This window comes from Anomaloglossus baeobatrachus, chromosome 8 (assembly GCF_048569485.1).
Source record: "Anomaloglossus baeobatrachus isolate aAnoBae1 chromosome 8, aAnoBae1.hap1, whole genome shotgun sequence".
Taxonomy (NCBI): domain Eukaryota; kingdom Metazoa; phylum Chordata; class Amphibia; order Anura; family Aromobatidae; genus Anomaloglossus; species Anomaloglossus baeobatrachus.
The window spans coordinates 130,171,891-130,197,177 of record NC_134360.1 but is presented as its reverse complement, the minus strand read 5'-3'; positions in this window follow the sequence as shown (position 1 = coordinate 130,197,177).

The following is a 25,287-nucleotide window of genomic DNA, read 5'->3' as shown; positions in this document are numbered from 1 at the left end:
TAGGTTCAAGTGGGAAGTGTTCTTAGTATTTTCATTGGACTAGCTGCCAACAACACCAGAGGACTGGGATCTGTTAACCAAGGAGGGTGGATACTGTGCAGAAGGGCAGGTTGCACAATACCCTTTAACGACCTGATAGGCCAGGGCGTCACACACAGCATCAACAATCTCCGGAACAACAACCACTCTTGGTCATCCAGGACGTTCCTCATCGTGGTGCTGAAGTGGCCCATTTTAAATTTGAATTAATGGTTGTCCTAGGACAATAGTAAGCGCTTGACCCAGTAATTGCTTATGATTCTGCAGCTGGTTACACAGGCAAAAACACCCCAAAAAATTGCCCAGATAAAGTTAATAAAGAATGCATTAGAGATTTTTGCCGTAATGGAAAAAATCTCATGAACCAGCGCTGAAGGATAAGACGCTAATAATCAACAATTATTTAATACAGAAAATCTAACACATGCTACTGAACGAACATTTAACCACAATAAAACTCAGTACACATTAGGATTACACAATCGTGAGGCCCCGGCCGGTGGCAGTCACGATATATAGCGGAAAAAAACCTACTAAAGGCTTAATCCAATAAAATGTTCAAAAATAAAAATAACATATATAAATTTTTAAAAAGTGATTGTAAAGGCTGAGAAGCCAGTAGGTAGAAAAACCGGTAGGTGGAAAGCAATCCTCCTATTTCAGGATACCAGTATCAAGACAAGAACAATGTTCTGTGCTTAGTTGGATTCTCACACACATTGGGGCTGGATAAACCACGCTCCTAGTATGGATTATAACGGTAAATGTGCCAGCACACTGGGGGCCCCCAGTGTGCTGGCACATTTACCGTTATAATCCATACTAGGAGCGTGGTTTATCCAGCCCCAATCAGGGATCGTGAGTGCAGCGTGTGAGAATCCAACTAAGCACAGAACATTGTTCTTGTCTTGATACTGGTATCCTGAAATAGGAGGATTGCTTTCCACCTACCGGTTTTTCTACCTACTGGCTTCTCAGCCTTTACAATCACTTTTTAAAAATTTATATATGTTATTTTTATTTTTGAACATTTTATTGGATTAAGCCTTTAGTAGGTTTTTTTCCGCTATATATCGTGACTGCCACCGGCCGGGGCCTCACGATTGTGTAATCCTAATGTGTACTGAGTTTTATTGTGGTTAAATGTTCGTTCAGTAGCATGTGTTAGATTTTCTGTATTAAATAATTGTTGATTATTAGCTTCTTATCCTTCAGCGCTGGTTCATGAGATTTTTTCCATTTTAAATTTGGCAACTCAGTTCTTAACTGTAGAATATGAAGGGTATAGGTGCCCCAATGTTTGCAACATATCACGATGAATATCCTTCGCAGACTTTCCTTGCAGAAACAAGACTTTTATAACTCCTCTGCTCTCAGTTGCTGTGAATATCGCATTAGACTCCGCCATTTTGATTTCCCGAGTGCGTAGAACACTGTTGCCATAAGCAACAAACAAAATTTTGAAAACATATATTAGACATATAAGGCTTTCATGTGATGGAACATTCATTACTATAGAAACAAAAAAAAATCACAAAGCCAAAGACTTATCAGCAGCCCCTCCTATAAATTAAAATTGTACTGAAAACGTTATCTTCTCTTGCAAAAATCAAGCTGCCACATAGCTACATCAGCAAAAAAATAAAAAAGCTATAGCTCTCAGAATACAGCAATGCAAAAACTATTTTTCTTCTATAAAATAATTTTTATGGTGGAAAAGTGGCAAAACATAAAGTAAATAAAAAAAGGTGGTATCATTGTAATCGCACCGACCTGAGCAATAAAGATGTCTTATTACTTTTATGACAAAGTAAACTTGAATTGGTGTTTCTTCATGAGTCTGCCTAACAAAAAGCAGAATAGAAAGCGATCAAAACATATTATGTGGCCCAAAATGGTACCAATAAATACTCCAACTCATCCTGCAAAAAACAACCCCTCACGTGACTCTGTTGGCAGAAAAAAAAAGCCATAACCTTCAATTGTCAGTTTCTGTGTGTGTCTTGCATGTACCATATTCCATGAGCTCTGTAACATTTTAATTTTTGCTCAATAAAGTTGGAAGAAATCTTTTTACTGCCACCTGGATTTCTGAATTCATTGCTGGATCCATTTCATTGTTTTCATTTATCCATGGACGTTCTCCCAGTCCGGATCCATGCATCATAGAAGGACCCAGGAGGATTCAGTCTTATAAGAGCTCTGGCAGGTGAGAAGGTCTACAATTTGTTCTGCTAATATATATATACAGTTAGGTCCAGAAATATTTGGACAGTGACACAAGTTTTGTTATTTTAGCTGTTTACAAAAACATGTTCAGAAATACAATTATATATATAATATGGGCTGAAAGTGCACACTCCCAGCTGCAATATGAGAGTTTTCACATCCAAATCGGAGAAAGGGTTTAGGAATCATAGCTCTGTAATGCATAGCCCCCTCTTTTTCAAGGGACCAAAAGTAATTGGACAAGGGACTCTAAGGGCTGCAATTAACTCTGAAGGCGTCTCCCTCGTTAACCTGTAATCAATGAAGTAGTTAAAAGGTCTGGGTTTGATTACAGGTGTGTGGTTTTGCATTTGGAAGCTGTTGCTGTGACCAGACAACATGCGGTCTAAGGAACTCTCAATTGAGGTGAAGCAGAACATCCTGAGGCTGAAAAAAAAGAAAAAATCCATCAGAGAGATAGCAGACATGCTTGGAGTAGCAAAATCAACAGTCGGGTACATTCTGAGAAAAAAGGAATTGACTGGTGAGCTTGGAAACTCAAAAAGGCCTGGGCGTCCACGGATGACAACAGTGGTGGATGATCGCCGCATACTTTCTTTGGTGAAGAAGAACCCGTTCACAACATCAACTGAAGTCCAGAACACTCTCAGTGAAGTAGGTGTATCTGTCTCTAAGTCAACAGTAAAGAGAAGACTCCATGAAAGTAAATACAAAGGGTTCACATCTAGATGCAAACCATTCATCAATTCCAAAAATAGACAGGCCAGAGTTAAATTTGCTGAAAAACACCTCATGAAGCCAGCTCAGTTCTGGAAAAGTATTCTATGGACAGATGAGACCAAGATCAACCTGTACCAGAATGATGGGAAGAAAACAGTTTGGAGAAGAAAGGGAACGGCACATGATCCAAGGCACACCACATCCTCTGTAAAACATGGTGGAGGCAACGTGATGGCATGGGCATGCATGGCTTTCAATGGCACTGGGTCACTTGTGTTTATTGATGACATAACAGCAGACAAGAGTAGCCGGATGAATTCTGAAGTGTACCGGGATATACTTTCAGCCCAGATTCAGCCAAATGCCACAAAGTTGATCGGACGGCGCTTCATAGTACAGATGGACAATGACCCCAAGCATACAGCCAAAGCTACCCAGGAGTTCATAAGTGCAAAAAAGTGGAACATTCTGCAATGGCCAAGTCAATCACCAGATCTTAACCCAATTGAGCATGCATTTCACTTGCTCAAATCCAGACTTAAGACGGGAAGACCCACAAACAAGCAAGACCTGAAGGATGCGGCTGTAAAGGTCTGGCAAAGCATTAAGAAGGAGGAAACCCAGCGTTTGGTGATGTCCATAGGTTCCAGACTTAAGGCAGTGATTGCCTCCAAAGGATTCGCAACAAAATATTGAAAATAAAAATATTTTTTTTGGGTTTGGTTTATTTGTCCAATTACTTTTGACCTCCTAAAATGTGGAGTGTTTGTAAAGAAATGTGTACAATTCCTACAATTTCTATCAGATATTTTTGTTCAAACCTTCAAATTAAACGTTACAATCTGCACTTGAATTCTGTTGTAGAGGTTTCATTTCAAATCCAATGTGGTGGCATGCAGAGCCCAACTCGCGAAAATTGTGTCACTGTCCAAATATTTCTGGACCTAACTGTATATATATATATATATATATATATATATACATAATATATATAATATATATATATATATACATACACACTGTATATACATATATATATATGTACATATATATATATATATATATATATATATATATCTGGTATTGCTTTAATGGTGCAGACCAGAGGAATAAAGCCGCTTAAATCACTTCTACCACACGGTGATTGGCATAAAAAAATAAATACAAAAAGCTAATTCGTCAACTGCAATTGATTTGTTCATTCTGTCTCCCAAAAGATCGCAGTACATCGTACTTCATATTTATCCTGTTCTCTACGCTGAGTGCTTACACCAAGGACTACTTGTAAATCTCTGAAAATGTGAGTCTCAACGGAAAAGTCACTGCAATGAGGCAGAGGGAGTCACTTTGAACTCCTGTTATCTGGCATTGTCTATCTTTTTATGTGTGTACGAAACTGCGGACATAAACACTTTTGTTCACCTTTGAATAGACTGACACTGCTGAACATAGGCCAGAGAGTGGAGTAACTCTGCTGCATCATTAGTGAATGGACCCCTTGGGGTTTCATTTGAATCACGTATTTCGGAGATGTAGATGGAAACCCCACTGTAAGCGCTCAGCATAGAGCACAGGATGAATGTGAACTGTGAATGAATGTGAAATGTTCTATACCAAAATCACCACCAAATAGCATTCAACTCACTCCACAAAAACACAAGTCCCCACTCAGGTCTGTCATCTGTTAATGGAAATATAGGTGGGGGATGATCAAAAGAAATCGGGTTAAATGCTGCGCTAAAAACCTCAATCCAAAGATATATCGTGAATTCCTTTTCTTTATTTTCACAGGTCAACGCGTTTCAAAGGCATCTCCGCCTTCTTCATCAGGACAAAGTCAGAAAGGAACAGCATAACACATGCTGCATGCAGAGGATACATATATACAACTGAAGTAGCCACATTTACAGAGATGACGTCAGCTGGCTGATGACTAAGAGTCACATGGGGAGGGCAGGAACATACAGACAAAAAGAGAACAAAGAAAAAAAAAAAGGGAGGAAAGAAAAATAGGGGAAAAGAAAAAAGAAAAAAAGAAAAGAAAGAGAAAAAAAAGAGAGAGGGGAGAGAAAAAGAAATAAGAGCAAGGAGAACAAGGAAAAATCAAAAAGGAAAAAAATGAATAAAAAACTGGAGTACGAATAATTAATATTAATAAAAATGTAATAATGTGAAAAATGTCTATTTTTTGATAATTTATCAGTGTAAGTAATAATAAAAAACACACCTATGGGGGAAGTGTTATTTGTGAAAATGAAAGATCATGGTAGAACATTATAATCGTCCCTTGAAAATAATGTTATAAGGGGCAATAAACTGGCTGGTGCCAGAAAAACCATATAGGGTTATAAAGAGGGATTTATGAAAATCATATTTAAAGATTGATTATTTATTTTTATTATTCACCAAAATGGGATTGTATGGAGAAAAAAATGAGTGTAAAAGGGAACAAAAATAGTTTCAAAGAATGTAAATGGGTCCTCACAAAACAATTGTAATAGTCTTGGAGGGCCAGAAAAAGGCAAAAATCACTAGATGGAAAGGTAAAAAACCTTTTTTTGTCGAACGCGAGGATACTGTAGCAGAGTGATAGGGGAAAAAGACCAGTGCTGTGAAGGAGGTGACGAGAGTTCAACAGCGTAAGAAAAAATATACTGCGCATGCGTGAAGAAGCACTGCTGCAGAAAGAACCCACGGTTAAAGGTGAAATAAGTTCATAGTGTGGGGAAAAAAAAAAAAACAAAACTATTTGCGCGTGCGCGGGACTCTGTCTACGAAGGAACAATCCTAAAATGGGTTGTAGTGAGTTCATGGTGTAAAAGAGGGGGAATATAAGGGGAAGGGGAGGGGGAGAAATTAGAAAGGCTGATAATGATGAAGGGAAAAAAACAAAAAACGTGCAGGTTTATATTTAGGAAAAAAGAACATATGGAGTTATAAATGTAGAAAATGACAGCTACAACACAACAATGAAGGAGAAAGACAAATATTGTGTATACATATGAAGAGAGTCAAAAATTGATATCTGAATAAATATTATAAAATGAATTAAAATGAGATGCGTTGAAGATTAAAAAAACGTAAATTAACCTGATACATTATTATTAAGGGAAAAATAAAATAAAAATTCATAAAAATATATAGTAACATTGGTTTATAGTAATAATTAGATAAAATACATATATATATATATATATATATATATATATATATATATACAAATCTGAATAAAATGGAGAAATTACCCATATAGGAAGAAATAAAAAGATAACACTATGTGGGTAAAATAAAAATGTATATCTTATACTAAAAAGATTTTTTGCATGTATATATGAATTTTAAAATGCATATAAAAACAAAGATTTATGGAAAAACGAACAAGCAATACCCTAAGAAATAAATTAATAAAAGAGATCAGTAATTTCATTTAGACCCGCAGGTTTCAAGGTACCAAGCTTATGGATCCAGAAGGTCTCCTTTTTACTTAACATATCCAACCTATTGGGTGTGTTAGGTGGAATATGCTCAATGGGAGTGATTTTGAAAGACATAGTCTTATTATGAAACAAGGCGCAGTGTCTAGAGAGGCCATGTAGCATATACCCTATTTTTTTTTTTTCAAAAATCTTTTATTGAAGTGTATCAACGAGACAGGATACATACAAAGTAAGTGCAATTGCACCATTACAATATAGACAATAAATCACTCAAAATAGACCGCCCAAGCTCGACAACACGTGTCTTTAAGTATCCTGCAGAACTAAACTCAAGGGCGAACATAGAAACATAAGTGTCTCATATAATGTGAACATAACAATCCCAGTATTTGCTACCGTATACAGAAACTGTTTTTTATTGTAAATCTAAAATCATAGTAGTAAGAATTATAAAGGAGAGAGAAGAGAGACGGAAGGACAAAGAAAAGAAGAGAAGAGAAACAAAACAAAACAAAAAAAAAAGGAGGGAGGGAGAGGGGCGAGGATGGTGCCTATTTGACCATCAATGGAATGTCACTTTCTGAGGACCATTGAGAAATCAGAGGACTCTCTAAACATAATCCAATCCTGCCACGTGTGGAAAAACTGTTCAGATTCAGACTCACTGTGAGCCGATAATCTTTCCATTCTACAGATATAATCCATCTCCAGAGACCAGTCCGCTATAGTTGGGGCTTCCCTAGATCTCCAACGCCTGGGAATAATAGACTTGGTGGCAGAAAGACAATGTTTAAGTAGACCCCTTTTGATAGTCTTAAAGGACCCTGGGAGCATCGACAAAAGAGCAGTTTGAGGAGAAATGGGAGGTCGCTCACCTGAGATATGGCTAAAGATCTTGAAAACCTTACCCCATAGTTGGTGAATCGAAGGGCATTCCCACCATATGTGCAACATAGTACCTTTGGCTGTCTCACATCTCCAGCAATTGTCTGATCTGGTGGGATATAACCTCCATAGATCGGCGGGGCACCTATACCACCTAGTGAGAATTTTGTAGTTCCTTTCCTGAAGTTTACAAGCCATGGTGAGTTTATGTGCACATAAGAAGGCCTTCTCCCATTCGCGCTCTGGAAAGGAAACATTCAACTCTTTTTCCCATTCCCTGACAAACCACAAATCTTTAAGATCAGGTATAGATATGAGGATATTGTAAATTTGGGAAATCGTGTGTTGAGGAGTCGAGGTTTGGATCAGTAGTTTCTCAAAGGCAGAATGCAGAACTCTGATTCTGGCGATCGACAGGAAAGATGAAAGAAAGGATCTAAATTGTAGGTAGGAGAACCATGGAACAGGGCAATCCGGACATAACGTTCTCAACTCTTGGAAAGAGGGGACAGCTAGAGAGCCAACGAGGGTCTGCTGAAGTCTCGTTTTGGAGTTACAGGACCAGATTAGAAATTTATCAACTCCCACTGCTGGAGGAAAGGCAGGGTTATCAAATAAAGGTGTCATTGGTCCAAGTTTGTCCGAGCGCTTATATTTAGCTACTGCTTTATCCCATACCCGAAGGAGATCCCTTGTCAAAAAGGAGATAGAATCTCTAGCCGGGCGTGTGTTTCTTGGGATCCATGGCAAGGATGATAGGCTCAAATCGGACAAAGAGGACTCTACAGCCACCCATCCCTTCTGGTCCGATCTGTGGAACCAATCTACCACCCTAGCCAAAACAGTGGCGATATAGTACAGGTGGATGTTTGGTAACCCCGTTCCTCCTCTACTTTTGGGTCTGGTAAGAAATCTGTTCGCCAATCGCGGTTTGCTCTCCAAATAAACCGATTACATGCTTTGTTTAGAAGTTTGAAAAATGTGCTTGGAAGGACGACTGGCACCGCTTGAAATAGATAAAGTAGCTTTGGTAAAATGTCCATTTTCAGGATGTTGATTCGTCCGAACCATGATAATCTGACCCTGTTGAAGACCTTGAGATCTGCTATGATACGATTTAATAATGGTTTATGGTTTTGTGAATATATCTGGGTCAAATCTGACGAAAGATTAATCCCCAAGTACTTTAGTGATGAAAGGCACCATTTGAACAGGAAGGAGCTTTGTACATGTTGCCGCCTTTCCTCAGGAATATTGATATTCAAAATTTCAGATTTTGCAAGGTTTACCTTGAAGTTACTGACTATGCTATACATATCAAATTCTTTAAGTACGGATGGAAGAGAAGACTCAGGATCTGTGATATATATTAGTAAGTCGTCGGCATAAAGTGCAAGCTTATGCATGCTATTTCCGACCTGAATACCATGAATATTGGGGTTTTGCCTTAACGCTACGGCAAGGTGTTCCATCACGATGGCGTATAGTAGAGGGGAAAGTGGACATCCCTGTCTAGTGCCGTTCTTTATGTTAAATGGGTCTGAATAATTTCCGTTGCAACGCACTTTAGCCGAAGGGTTTTGATAGAGTGCTAGGATTTTGCTTATTAGGTCGGGGTTCAAGTTAATATGGGGAAGGGCGCTTTTGAGGAAAGGCCAGCTGACTCTATCAAAGTCCTTTTCTGCATTGACCGATAAAATACAAGAGGGTATTTTAGTCTTATGCGCATGTGATATAAGAAGCATAGTTTTTATAGTGTTATCCCTCACTTCTCTTTGCGGGACCAACCCAACTTGATCGTTACATATCAGTCGAGGCAGAAGAGGCGCAAGTCTTGTGGCGATAAGCTTGGAAAAAAACTTAATATCCAGATTGATGAGCGAAATTGGTCGGTAGCTTTGACAACGTTCTGGGTCCTTTCCTGCTTTTGGAATGACTGTGATGTGTGCTTCAAGTGATTGTTTGGGGAAAGGGTTAGATACTGAGATTGCATTAAAAACCTTGGTCAGGAAGGGTACGAGTTGGGAGACAAATATTTTGTAAAATTTGGCCGTATATCCGTCGGGTCCTGGACTTTTGTTGTTCGGGGCATCTTTTATAATTTGAAGAACTTCCTCTTCCGAGAACACTTGCCCAACAGAAGAGGAGACATCATCAGCGAGAACAGGTAAGGCCGTGTCTTGTATGTATTTATCAATTTTTGCCTGGTGTCGCAAGGAGGGAGTATTAGCTTGTTGCCCATCAATATTGTATAAAGTCTCGTAATATTCTTTGAAAGCGTTTGAAATCTGCTGAGGATCATGTACTAACTCATTTGTCCCCGATCGAATTTTAGGGATAAAAGTGTTTAGTAGCCTAGGATGTATGCTTTTTGATTGGGACCCCCCACATTTATCTGAAAATTCGTAAAAGAATTGTTTCATCCTTTCTCTTTGGTGCAAGTAGGCCTGATCAAGCAAAAGTTTAAGATCTTCCCTCTGTTTGTTAAGATTAATGAGAATTTCGGGAGTTGCATTTTGTTTGTGTTTTTGCTCTAGTTCGTGAATTTGGAGGAGGAGCCGGTCAATTTGGAGAGCTTTCTCTCTTTTCATTCTGGAACCCTCCCTTATAAGAGTCCCTCTGATAACGCAATTAAGAGCTTCCCATTGGACTGGCATCGGGGTCTCGTCCCCCTGATGATTGCAGAGGAAATCCGCAATTGTGGTCTCAACTGTTTGTAATGCAATATTATCAGCTAATAAATTGGGGTTCAAACGCCACTGCCAGATACGGGGAAAAGAGTTTGGGGGCTGAAAGGTAAGAAAAATAGGGGCATGATCCGACCAGGTCATCAGTCCGATTGAGGAGGACGGAGCCCAACTTAACAACCGGTGGCCTATCATAAAGTAATCGATTCTGCTATAGGAATTGTGTACTGCGGAGAAGTGTGTGTAGTCTCTATCTTTGGGGTGTAGTATATGCCAAATATCTACTACCCTCTCTTGAAAAAGTGATTTTTTTTGAAAGAAGCAATCTGTTTTTGGGACACAGATGACTTACCAGTGGATGAGTCAGATAACCTGTCCATGACCATGTTCAGATCACCTCCGATAATCTGTTTGAATCCCTCCAGCCTCCTCAGGTAACGCTGTCCAGCTTCAGTTTAACCCTTATTTGGGAGATAAACATTAGCTAAAGTATAGATTTGATTTAAAATTGAGAGTTTCAGCAGCAAAAATCGACCATTTATATCTATCTCCGTGTCCAGCACCGTGCCCTGAAAATTTTTGTGAAGTGCGATACTAACTCCTTTGGATTTGGAATTAGGGTTTGATGCGTGAATCCAGGTAGGAAAGTACCTGTTCTTGATCTCCGGAAAGTGGCCGGTTTTGAACTGAGTTTCTTGTAGAAAAAGTATTTGAACTGCCATCTTGTGCATCCCATAGAGAATCTGGGAGCGCTTTTGTGGGATGTTGAAACCTCGGACATTGAAAGATGCTACTTTTATGGAGGCCATCCTTAGCGCCCACAGCGAGGGAGACCAAGGGCAAGAGGACTACAAATGGTTAGGGTTGTGGCACCCCAGGAGACGGGGAATAAAAAAAAAAAAAAAAAAAAAGGGAAGAGACAGAAAAGAAAGAAGTAAACAGAAAAAGGTTAAAGCCTATAAATAAAGCTAGGCCAAGTTCTCGCTCCTAGGTCGAGAACCTTCACAGGGAGAGTTCCTTAGCGAGGCGCAAAGGGAACCTTCCTCCCTTCAGGAAAAAGGACTTGTGTATAAAACAAGTCGCCCTAAGTGGGGTGTGTCTTACAAGGCAACATCATAAAGCTCCTGGAGGGTCTCAACAGGAAGAGCAGTCCATATAACAAATAAGTAGTTAATAAACAAGCATCACTGGTTAAGGATGATTAGTAACAAGATCAATATCCTGTAACCAGTTAATGTTAAATACTACATCATACCAACTTATAATACTTGGGGAGAAGACAGGCAATCCCTAGATGCATGTAACTTGAACTACTCAAAGATACCGGATATGTCACCGCCTTTCTGTTCTAAAGTGCAGTTCCCCAAGCACCAAACATAAAATATTTGGAAAATGGCAGTCCCTTGCCCACCCCACACAGAAATTTGTTAGCAAACTTCACAAAGCGGCTAAATCCAGATCGCCAATCCGGGATCAAGTGACCGCGGTCATGCCACAGCCTGATGATGTATGTTCAGGGTCTGATGAAGTCCTTCATTGCTTGGCGTCTCTCCCGCTGTGGTAAAGCCGGACGTCTGCGAGCTACAATCGGACCCATGGAAGCAAATGGGTTTATAGGCGAGTCCGAAATGGTAACCTCAGGGAGATTCAGATCTTCCAGGAAGGCTCGCAGGCCCTGGGGGTTCCTAAGGAAGAAGAAACCCTGCTGATTGCGAACCTGAATCTGGAAGAGGAATCCCCACATATATGGGATATTCCTCTCCCTCAGGACGTCCAGGAGTGGTCTCAGCGATCTTCGCTTCAGCAAGGTCGCCCTTGATAAGTCCGCTAGAAAGTGGATCTGTGCTCCGTCAAAGTCCAGCGGTCCTTTGTTGCAGGTTTGTCGCATAATCTCCTCTTTTAGGTCATAGTATGAATCCGACAAATGACGTCCCTGGGATTGTTGGGATCATTGGAGCGGGGTCTAAGAGCCCTGTGGGCCCTATCAAATATTATTTCCTCCTCTTGTGGTCTCTCCAGAAGGGTGTTAAAAAGGCCTTGGAGTGTGGGGATCAGGTCTGACGCTCCGGTGGCCTCTGGCAGCCCCCGAATGCGAATGTTATTACGTTGGTTTCTATTTTCCAAGTCCTCTACTATGCTGAATAAGGAGGTTATTTGTTCAGAATGTTGTTCAACCAGCTGTTGTTGAGATGTCTGATTCTCCTTGATAGCCCACACGGCGGTTTCAAGCTCTGTCACTCTGTCTGATACATGCGTCACCGTATCTCTGAGGCCCTTTATCTCTGTTCTACATATGTTTTCCAACCGAGAGATGTATCCCTCCATATCCAGCTTGGTGGGGATCTCAGCCATCTGAGACCGCAGGTCTTTTATCTCTTCCATCATGGAATGTTGTGCTGGTGAAGCTTGAGATGCCAATGGGGATGTAGATAGGTGGGACTCTAAAGCAGTGCCACAGTTGGTAGGCGAGCACTCAGCATCTTGATTACACATTGCTGCGTCCTCTGATCTTTGGGAGGGTAATGCCGGGTGAGCAGACTTATCCATTTCATTAGGATATTGTTCGAGGCTGTATTATCTACCAGGAACTTCTGAATATCTCCGACTCTGGAAGTAGACGAGGAGTTAGATGGTGATGGGGATGTTTTTCTGCTTTTCCTGACCATAGCTGTTTCTGAGACTATATTGCTGTACAGGATATTAGGAAACTGACTCAGTAAGCCTGTAATGGAGTTAAGATAGTAATGTCCAGCTATGTCTTCCTGTCTGCCAGGGTGTAGGATTCTGTGGGGTCACAGGTATAAGGCTATGTGCACATGCTGCATTTTTTTGACGCTGCGTTTTTGTGCGTTTTTGGCCACTAAAAATGCACAAGAACGCACCCGCGGCAAAAAAAAACGCGGCAAAAAATGCATGCGTTTTTACCGCGATTTGGTGCGTTTTTGGCTGCGTTTTGCTGCATTTTTGATCTCTGCGTTTTGCTGCGTTTTTCCAATGCATTGCATAAGGGGGGAAAACGCAGAAAAACGCAGGACAGAATTGACATGTCCATTTTTTTTTTTTAAGCTCAAAAACGCAGCTTAAAAAAAAAGTTGTGTGCGTACAGCAAAAATGAAAACTCAAAAAAAATAATAGGGCGCCCTGGGGGGTTGACCAGATTTTTGTGCAATTTGCATTTGGGCAAATGATAAAAGAATGCCATATTAAAGGGCGTCCTATTATTTCGGGCATCAATTCGCTTACAGCCAATCTAACCGCTTATGTTGATCAAATAATGCAACCACATGTATTGAGTCTCAAAAGCAATCTTAGGGATTCTTCCCATCTGATTGATGTTATCAAAGACATTCCATGGAAACCTACTTACCTTTTTGTCACCATTGATGTATCCGCACTGTACTCTAATATTGCACATGATTTGGGTCTTTATAGTTTTGGGTACTTCCTCAAAAAGGATATCAGGATCCCTGCCTTGCAGAAGAATTTCCTTTTAGAGGCTATGATTTTTATCCTGCAGAATAATTTTTTCCCCTTCTCAAATAAACTGTACCACCAGCGCCTCGGTACAGCAATGGGGTCAAAAGCAGCATGTTCTTATGCCAATTTATTCATGGGACTCTTTGAAATCCTATATATATTTGATAGTTGCCTTGTAAATAATATAATCGTTTACAGAAGATTCATAGACGATCTGTTCTTTATTTGGGACAATGAACATGGCACCATAGAACCATTCCTTGATTCACTTAATAATAATACTTGGGGGTCTTGAATTCACACCCGCTATTGATAATAACATGATTCACTTTCTTGATTTGACCATCCACCATAAGAATAATAGAATATACACTAAAACTTATTTCAAACAGGTAGATGCCAATAGCTATGTTAATTATAACAGTGAACATTATAGCAAATGGTTGCGAAATATACCTATCAATCAGTATAAAAGAATTAGGAGAAACTGCACGACAGAAGGAGACTTTAAGATGCAAGTAGACATTTTAAGGGACCGCTTCCAAGAGAAAAAATACCCCAAAACCTTGATCAAGAAAACATATAATGCGACCAGGACTTTTAAACAAAGGGATTTATTAGTCTCCAAAAAATCCCTACAACCGAAAAAAAGGGTGGATGATCTGGATAATGTCTTTTCCCTCAACTTCCTAACTACATTCAGCAGTGATAATCCCCAAATTAGGAATATATTTGCCAAACATTGGGACATACTGTTGAACGACCCCATTTTGAAAGACATTTTACCCACTCGTCCTGGCCCTTTCAGAAGGGCCCCCACTATCAATAATATAATAGCTCCCAGTCGATTAAGGGAGATACAGAAAATTAAAACCCTGACCTCCCTGATAGGGTCCTATAAATGCAATACCAAAAATTGTCTATGCTGCAAGAGCATTTACCATAAGAGGACATTTTTTTGTTCCCACTCAGGGTCTGAAAATTTCCCTATAAAGGACAATCTAACATGCCTATCAGATCATGTTATTTACCTCATTGACTGTATTTGTGGCAAACAATATGTAGGCAGGACCTGTCAAGCTTTGCACAACAGACTGAATTCACACAGGTATAATGTTAAAATAGGGTATATGCTACATGGCCTCTCTAGACACTGCGCCTTGTTCCATAATAAGACTATGTCTTTCAAAATCACTCCCATTGAGCATATTCCACCTAACACACCCAATAGGTTGGATATGTTAAGTAAAAAGGAGACCTTCTGGATCCATAAGCTTGGTACCTTGAAACCTGCGGGTCTAAATGAAATTACTGATCTCTTTTATTAATTTATTTCTTAGGGTATTGCTTGTTCGTTTTTCCATAAATCTTTGTTTTTATATGCATTTTAAAATTCATATATACATGCAAAAAAATCTTTTTAGTATAAGATATACATTTTTATTTTACCCACATAGTGTTATCTTTTTATTTCTTCCTATATGGGTAATTTCTCCATTTTATTCAGATTTGTATATATATATATATATATATATATATATATATATATATATATATATATATATGTATTTTATCTAATTATTATTATAAACCAATGTTACTATATATTTTTATGAATTTTTATTTTATTTTTCCCTTAATAATAATGTATCAGGTTAATTTACGTTTTTTTAATCTTCAACGCGTCTCATTTTAATTCATTTTATAATATTTATTCAGATATCAATTTTTGACTCTCTTCATATGTATACACAATATTTGTCTTTCTCCTTCATTGTTGTGTTGTAGCTGTCATTTTCTACATTTATAACTCCATATGTTCTTTTTTCCTAAATATAAACCTGCACGTTTTTTTTTTTTGTTTTTTTTTTTTTTTTCCCTTCATCATTATCAGCTTTTCTAATTTCTCCCCCTCCCCTCCCCCTTATATTCCCCCTCTTTTACACCATGAACTCACTACAACCCATTTTAGGATTGTTCCTTCGTAGACAGAGTCCCGCGCACGCGCAAATAGTTTGTTTTTTTCCCCACACTATGAACTTATTTCACCTTTAACCGTGGGTTCTTTCTGCAGCGGTGCTTCTTCACGCATGCGCAGTATATTTTTTCTCACGCTGTTGAACTCTCATCACCTCCTTCACAGCAGAGGTCTTTGGCTATGTGCGCACGTGTGCGCTCTGCACCGCACCGAAAATGTGCGCTTCAGAGCGCAGCTGAAAAGCTGCGTTCTGAAGCGCATGGTGCCGGCAGATTCGTGCGCTCTGCATGCTGCCTCTCCCTATAGACAGCATGCAGAACGCACGAAAGAAGTGACATGTCACTTCTTAGAACGCAGCGATTCGGCAAGCAGCCGAATCGCTGCATTCTAACATGCCACGTGCGCACGGCTCCTGCACAATCTCCACAGATTGTGCAGGGGACGCAGGACGCATGCAGTTACGCTGCGGTGCAGAACGCAGCGTAACTGCATGTAATACGCACACGTGCGCACATACCCTTTTTCCCCCATCACTCTGCTACAGTATCCTCGCGTTCGACAAAAAAAGGTTTTTTACCTTTCCATCTAGTGATTTTTGCCTTTTTCTGGCCCTCCAAGACTATTACAATTGTTTTGTGAGGACCCATTTACATTCTTTGAAACTATTTTTGTTCCCTTTTACACTCGCCTTTTTCTCCATACAATCCCATTTTGGTGAATAATAAAAATAAATAATCAATCTTTAAATATGATTTTCATAAATCCCTCTTTATAACCCTACATGGTTTTTCTGGCACCAGCCAGTTTATTGCCCCTTATAACATTATTTTCAAGGGACGATTATAATGTTCTACCATGATTTTTCATTTTCACAAATAACACTTCCCCCATAGGTGTGTTTTTTTATTATTACTTACACTGATAAATAATCAAAAAATAGACATTTTTCACATTATTACATTTTTATTAATATTAATTATTCGTACTCCAGTTTTTTATTCATTTTTTTCCTTTTTGATTTCTCCATCTTCTCCTTGCTCTTGTTTCTTTTTCTCTCCCCTCTCTCTTTTTTTTTTTTATCTTTTTTCTTTTCCCCTATTTTTCTTTCCTCCCTTTTTTTTTTTCTTTGTTCTCTTTTTGTCTGTATGTTCCTGCCCTCCCCATGTGACTCTTAGTCATCAGCCAGCTGACGTCATCTCTGTAAACGTGGCTACTTCAGTTGTATATATGTATCCTCTGCATGCAGCATGTGTTATGCTGTTCCTTTCTGACTTTTGTCCTGATGAAGAAGGCGGAAATGCCTTTGAAACGCGTTTACCTGTGAAAATAAAGAAAAGGAATTCACGATATATCTTTGGATTGTGGTTTTTAGTGCAGCATTTAACCCGATTTCTTTTGATCATACCCCATCTTGTTGCAACATCGGGGCTGCAGCTGACCACTTTTGTATTCATTTATTCCATGCTGACAAGGAGTGTGTGCCTGTCACAACTGAAGCAGGTGAGTACCTGTCCTATTCCCTGCACCTATCTCTATCGGTTAAAACCCTATGTACGCTCTCTTTTCACAGTTTTTGCTATAATGGAAATATAGGGGGCTTCCACATTACTAGTAGCACAAAGGCTCTGCAAAATGCTATGGCTATTACATCAAAAAGGAAATCAAGCAAAATTTGCACTCCCAAATACAAATGCCGTCCTCCCATCTGACCCCTACAATGTGCCTAAACCACAGGTAGTGTCCACATGTCTGGCATTATTGTAATGAGCTGAGCCACCTTAATTTATAGGGTGGAGGTTTCCAGAACCATGAACTGGGCACAATGTACGGGCACTACAATGAACTGGGCACAAGGGCTTATTTACAATTTTTAATTCTGCAACATACACTGCGTTTGACTCCATGGGTGTTTTCCACAAGCGAAATAATCCCAACACCTATAGATGAATTCCCAGAAGGGTGTAATATCCAAAATGTTGAGGCGGTTTCTGTTATTCTGGCACTTAGGGGCTCTTCAAATTAAGTCCGCAAATTATTCTAGAAAAATCTGTACTCTGAAAATTAAATGGAGCTCATTTCCTCCAAAGCCCTGTGGTGTAGCCAAACAGTAATATAAATTAGAGAAAATAATATAACATAATAATAATAATAATAGTAATAATAACAAATATAATATAATGTTATAATAATATAATATATATTGGTATGGGAGATAATATAATAATTGATAATCAGCATGGATTCATGAAAGATAAGTCGTGTCTAACAAACATGTTGGGGTTCTATGAGGGGGTAAGTGCAAACCTGGATATTGGTAATGCAGCTGATGTGATTTATTTGGACTTTGCAAAGGCATTTGATACTCTGTAACATAAGTCTTGTACTGAAGCTCCAGAAGCAGGGACTAGGAGAAACTATATGCAACTGGGTAAGGAATTTGCTAAAAGATAGGAAACAAAGAGTTGTCATAAATGGTACATTCTCTAAATGGGCTATAGTCAGCAGTGGGGTGCCGCAGGGATCTGTGCTAGGACCAATTCTTTTTAATCTGTATTAATGACCTTGTGGATGAGATTGATAGTAAAGTGTCAGTCTTTGCTGACAACATCAAACTATGTAGGATATTAAAAACGGACCGTGATAGTTGAATATTACAAAATGATCTGGATAAATTGTCGGAATGGGCAGACACGTGCCAAATGAGATTTAATATTGATAAATGTAAAGTAATTCTATAGCTGCATGTATAGTTTAAATGGAAGTAAACTCAGGACTACAGAACAGGAGAAGGACTTGGGTATTCTCATTACAAATAAGCTGAGCAGCAGCACTCAATGTCAAGCAGCAGCTGCTAAAGCATACAAGATTTTAGGACGTATAAAAAGAGAGATTAGATCCCGTGATCCCAATGTATTGTTACCCCTCAATAAATCACTTATAAGGCCACATCTGGAATATGGGATCCAGGTTTGAGCTCCACATTTTAAAAAGGACATTCAGAAGTTAGAGTCAGTTCAAGGGCGGGTAACTAGACTACTACAAGGAATGGAAGGCCTCCCATATAATGAGAGGTTGAAAAGATGGATTTGTTTAGCTTAGAAAAAAGACATCTCAGAAAAGATCTCATTTATATGTATAAATACATGTGTGGCCAATATAAAGGACTGGCACATGACTTATTTCTTCCAAAGACAATACTAAGGACCAGGGGGCATACACTGCAAAAGGAAGAAAAGCGATTCTGGCAGCTAAATAGGAAAGGGTTCTTTACAGTTAGAGCAGTCAGACTGTGGAATTCCCTACCACAAGAGGTAGTAATGGCAGATACTATAACAACTTTTAAAAAAGGGATGGATGATTTCCTCAGTGCACACGGCATTGTCGATTATAAATGATTTAGTGACAAAATGTAGAATTGGTGGAGGAAGTTTGAACTAGATGGACCTAGGTCTTTTTTCAACCTATGTAACTATGCAACTAAGTACTGTACAGTCACATGTGGGGTTTTGCCACAATCATGAGGAATTGTGTAACACATTAATCGGTCAAATTTTGCATATTTCCCTTGTGAAAATTGGAAATCTGGGGTTAAAACAACATTTTAGTGGTAAAAATATAATTATTTTTTCTTCACTGTCCAATAGTATAACATTTTGTGACACACCTGTGGCATCAATATGCTCATTGCAACCCTAGATGAATTCATTTAGGGGTGCAGTTTTAAAAATGGGGTTACTTGTAGGGAGGTTTCTGCTGTTCTTGCACATCAGGGACTTTGCCAATGTGACATGGCACCAGCAAAACATTCCAACTAAATCTAAACTTAAATATAGCACTCCTTCTTCGCTTTGCACTGAGCCTCAAAAGTAGTTTTTGACCACATATTTACGTGCTCAGGAGAATTTGCAAAATAAATTGTATGGTCCATTATCTCCTGTGACCCTAGTAAAAATAAAAAAAATTGGGGTTAAAGGAAGATTTTTGTTGTTAATTTATTTTTTCATGGCTCAATGTTATAAAATTCTGTGAAACATCTGGGGGTTCAAGCTGCTCACCAAACATCTAGGTGAATACCTAGAGCGTTTTAGTCTCCAAATTGGAGTCACTTGTGGGGGAGATCCACTGTTTAGGCACCTCAGGGGCTCTGCCAATGTAACATGGCACCGCAAACAATTCCAACTAAATCTAAACTTAAATATGGCACTCCTCTTCTTTGCTTTTCACTGAGCCTCAAAAGTAGTTTTTGACCACATATGAGGTATTGGTGTACTTAGGAGAAATTGCACAACAAATTGTATGGCGCATTATCTCCTGTTACCCTTGTGAAGAGGAAAAATTTGGGATTAAACAACATTGGTAAAAAATTTTTTTTTTTTAATTTTAATGGCTCAACATTCCTTCTCCCATATCACACAATCAACAGAGCGAAAGACGAGTGAGCAATCCAAAGCATATTTAGCCCATGCAATACAGAATGTCCATCAAATAATCCACCTCACTAAGTGTAAAATTTTCCAGTAATGGCATAAATGTCCCGGGGATAAGTCACAATCCTCCAGCAGTCCTTTTCCAGGGAAATTGAGGGTTCTCACAGTCTCTCTGGGGTGTCACCTTCAGCCCAGAGGATCAATCTTTGTCCTTCTCTCTTCAAGTTCTCAAACAGACTGACAAATCCTCCAGGTAAGCAGAGAGTTTACAGTAGGTGGATCCAAGGCCCCTTCCCCCAGACTTAGGGACAAGAACACTAAAGGGGGTGATTACCTACAGACAATACAATATACACACAAGCAATACAAATAATGGACAGTGAACCACGCCTAAACATTAACCCACACAAAATGGTACATGACCCACAATATCCCACCATCACAACCTCACCCTCCTTTTTAATAAGTGAGTACGCCATGAGGTCTACACAGGCCTCTGGCCACCTCACTTAAGTCCATGTTGCTCAGCTGTGGATAGTCTATGGTTCTTCTTGTCGGGACAGTCCATCAGCATTCTGGTGTTGGGTTTCACGCTTGTATTGGATGGAGAAGCTGTAGGGTTGGAAGGACAAGCTTCCTTTTGTGTCACCCTTCACTCAAACTGTGTTTCCTGCATCCACAAATCGGCATTGTAGATCTCCCACATAATTTCCAAGGAGAATATCTTCAGGCAGACCGCTCATCACTCCAACCACACATTGCTTGACCCCAAAGCCAAAGTCCAGATCTTCAGTCGCCTTTGGGATATTCCTCTTTTGTCCTCCAGCCAATTAAATAACAATCCCTGGTCCATGATGTATCGCCTCTGGCCAAACCACCCGGGGATCAGCTATTGTGAGAAATGCCCTGGAGTTACAAAATCCAATAACTCTCTGTCTATCCAGCACGACCTCCTGTAAGTGCTTACTTTGATAATAAGAGGAACTCGGGGCTGTAACTCGCACCCCATAAACCCCTAGTGGTCGAATACGAGTGTCTGAGTCATTAGGCAGGTGAACTTGAAGGGGTGAGAACTCCTCCCCCATTGTATTTGGCTGTAGAAAACGAACAGGTCAATTTGGTGTAAACTCATTCCTCAATCGACCAGCAGGGCAAGTGTTTTGCAGATGCCCAGGCTGCCCACATCGATAACATCTGCGCTGTGTTGTACTCCTTCCAATGTGCATTCTGAAGAAGGCAGCAGGAGAACCTGATGACAAAGACCGGAGCCCATACACTCCAACAGGGGCATCTATGGTGCAGGGGTCAGCAGTACACTCCGGTGGAGGTGGTGGTAACTATTCCTCAGGCGGGATGGAGTGCACAAAATGTACCAGACGAGATGGAGGTGCGTGGGGGTCCCTCCGAGTCTTTGCGGAACAACTGGATTGCAGGTGCCCAGGTTGCCCGCATCTATAACATCTCCTCTCTGTGATTCCCACAGGGCGAGGTCGGAACTGTTGAGGCCCAGAATTGTGATACGTGGATGTCATCGGCCTGCAGCTGGGTGGAGGGTCAGATATAACTGGAGAGGGCCAAGGCGCAGGAGGATCAAACTGTGGCTTATTGTTCATAAGCCTCCTCCATTGCGGTCGGATAGTAAGGGCCTCATCAGCCAGGGCTGCAGCTCTATCCAAGGTGCACAGCGTGCGCTCTCTGACCCACTCCCGTATTTCTGAGGGACACTTGTAAAGAAATTGTTCTATAAGAAATACCTGTATAACGTTTTCCACAGTGAAGGCGTTTTCCGCTTCCAGCCATCCCCGACATGCCTTGGACATCTTATGGGCATACATCCTAAACGATTCCCCCATGGTTAATGGGAGGTCTCGGAACTGTGCCCTATGTGAGTCTGGGGTGATAGCATGGTATTCCAGGATAGTCCGTTTTACAATGTTGTAATCCCGGTTTTGCTGTGAGTCACAGGTGCGATAAGCCTCTGCCAGGCTTCCATTCAGGAGTCCCACTAACAAACAAATCCAGCCAGAGTGGGGAACCTCCATCACCGCACACTGCTGCTCAAAGTCCTTGAAGAACCTTTCCACATCTCCGGAAGCCTCATCAAATGGCTTAAAGTTTGCCCGGGTGATCCATACAGGCTCCCGCATTGCTGTGTTTACACTCCAACTCACATTACTCCCTCTGTCGGACTCCATTGCTTCTTGTCTCCCCTGTGCTCGATGAGCAGCCTCCTCCTTATACTCCTGAGATACATCTGGGCCCAGAGCTGCCATCTCTTCTTTGATGGCGGTCCAGTTTCTGTACTCACTCTGTGGGTGGACCTCCATTAGGCTGTGCTCTGTTGATCCAAACGCTGCCACCAATTGTGACGGGGTCCTTCATCCATATTACACAATCAACAGAGCAAAAGACGAGTGAGCAATCCAAAGCATATTTATTCCATGCAATCCAGAATGTCCTTCAAATAATCCACCACACAGAGTGTAAAATATTCCAGTAATGGCATAAATGCCCCGGGGATAGGTCACAATCCTCCAGCAGTCCTTTTCCAGGGAAATCAGAGGTTTTCACAGTCTCTCTGGAGTGTCACCTTCAGCCCAGAGAATCAATCTTTGTCCTTCTCTCTTCAAGTTCTCAAACAGACTGACAAATCCCCCAGGTAAGCAGAGAGTTTACAGTAGGTGGAACACAGGCCCCTTCCCCCAGACTTAGGGCCAGGAATACTACAGGGGGTGATTACCTACAGACAATACAATGTACACACAAGCATTACAAATAATGGAAAGTGAACCACGCCTAAACATTAACCCACACAAAATGGTACATGATCCACAATATCCCACCATCACAAACATTATAATATTCTGTGAGGCACCTGAGGGTTCAAGGTGCTCACTAAACATCTAGATAAATTCCTCAAGGAGTCTTGTTTCCAAAATTGGGTCATTTTAGGGGAGCTCTACTGTTTGGGAACATCAGGGGCTTTCCAAACATGACATGGTGTCTGCTAAGAATTCCAGCTAATTTTGCATTCAAAAATTCAAATGGTACTCTTTCCCTTCCAAGCTTTGTTGTGCGCCCAAACAGTAGATTTCCACCACATATACAGTATTTGCATACTCAGAAGATATTGCACAACAAAGTTTATGGTACATTTTTTTTCCTGTTACCTTTGTGAAAATGAAAGATTTGAGGTTAAAGCAACATTTTTGTGATAAAAATGTATTTTTCATTTTCACGGCTCAACGTTGCAAAATTCTGTGAAGCAGGTGGGGGTTCAAAGTGCTCAACAAACATCTAGATATCTTCATTGAGGTGTCTAGTTTCCACAATTTGTTCACTTGTGGGGAATATCCACTGTTTAGGCACATCAGGGGCTCTCCTAATGGCGTTTGCTAACAATTCCAGATAACTTTGCGTTCAAAAAGTCAAAAAGCATCCTTCCCTTCCAAGGCCTGTGGTGCTCCCAAATAGTAGATTTTCACCACATGTGGGGTATTAGTGTACTCAGGAGAAATTGCATAACAAATTGTATGCAGCATTTGCTCTTAAGGCTACTTTACACACTGCGATATCGGTCCCGATATCGCTAGTGTGCGTACCCGCCCCCATCTGTTGCGCGACATGGGCATATCGCTGCCCGTGCCGCACAACATCGCCCAGAGCCGTCACACATACTTACCTGTCCGGCGACGTCGCTGTGACCGGCGAACCGCCTCCTTTCTAAGGGGGCGGTCCGTGCGGCGTCACAGCGACGTCACTGAACCGACGCCCAATCGCAGCGGAGGGGCGGAGATGAGCGGGACGTAACATCCCGCCCACCTCCTTCCTTCCGCATAGCGGCCGGGAGGCAGGTAGGGAGACGTTCCTCGCTCCTGCGGCGTCACACGCAGCGATGTGTGATGCCGCAGGAACGAGGAACAACCTCGTTACTGCTGAAGTAACGATTTTTGGGAATTAGGACCCGTGTAGCCGATTAGCGATAAATCACGCTTTTGCGACGATTTTACATCGCTGAATGCTGTTACACAAAGCTATATCGCTAACGATTGCGGAAGTGCGTCACCAAAACCGTGACCCCAACGACAAAATTCGGGCGATATCGCAGTTTGTAAAGCCCGCTTTATTTTTCCTGTGAAAATACAAAATTTGGGGCTAAAGTAACATTTTTTTTGAAGAAAAAAATAGTTTTCATTTTTACCTTCCACATTGCCTTACCTCCTTTGAAGCATCTAAAGGGTTAATAAACTTTTGGGATGTGGTTTTGAGTATTTTGAAGGCTGTAGTGTTTAGAATGGTGTCATTTTTGGGTATTTTCTGTCACCTAGGCCTCTCAAAGTCACTTCAAATCTGATGTGGTCTCTAAAAAAATGGTTTTGTAAACTTTGTTGGAAAAATGAGGAGTTGCTTATAATCTTTGAACCCTTCCAACTTCCTAATAAAAAAATTATGTTTTAAATATTGTGCTGATGTAATGTAGACATGTGGGAAAAGTTATATATTAACTATTTATTGTGACATACCCCTCGGATTTAAGAGCATAAAAATTAAAAGTTTGAAAATTGCAAAATGTTCAAAATTTTCTCTAAATTTCTGATATTTTCGCAAATAAACGCCAAAAGTATTGTCTTAAATTTACTACTGTCATAAAGTACAATATGTCCCAATAAAGAATCTCAAAATCACCGGACTACATTTCAGCGTTGCAGAGCTATAAATCTGTCAAAGTGACAATGGTCAGAATTGCAAAAAATGGTCTGGTCATGAATTTGAAAACCAGTGTTCCATCGACTTCCCTAGTGCACCAGCACTCTGCAGCATCCCAGCACCATTGTCCCTGCATGGCCATCCTCATGCTGCACAGTCCTCTGCTAAAGGGTGCTTTACACCCAACGACATATCTAACGATATGTCATCGGGGTCACGGAATTCGTGATGCACATCCGGCTTCGTTAGCGACGTCGTTGCGTGTAACAGCTCTGAGCGACTGTTAACAATCAAAAATACTCACCTTATTGTTGATCGTTGACACGTCGTTCCTTTTCAAAATCTCGTTGGTCGTTGTGGACGTAGGTTGTTCGTCATTCCTGAGGCAGCTCACATCGCTCCATGTGACACCCCGGGAATGATGAACAACAGCTTACCTGCATCCTCCGGCAATGAAGTGAGCGTGTCGATAATGCGGCTGATCTCCGCCCCTCCGATTCTATTGGACGCCTGCCGTGTGACGTTGCTGTGACACCGCAAGAACCGCCCCCTTAGAAAAGAATACTGATTCAAACACTGTACTCTCACTCTAGGATCAGGTAGAAAAAGGAAGATAGAACAGAAACGTTTTTTTCTTTTGCAAAAATCTTTGTATATTTTTATGTGTGCAAATAGGGAGGACTAGGAGGACTAGGGACGTT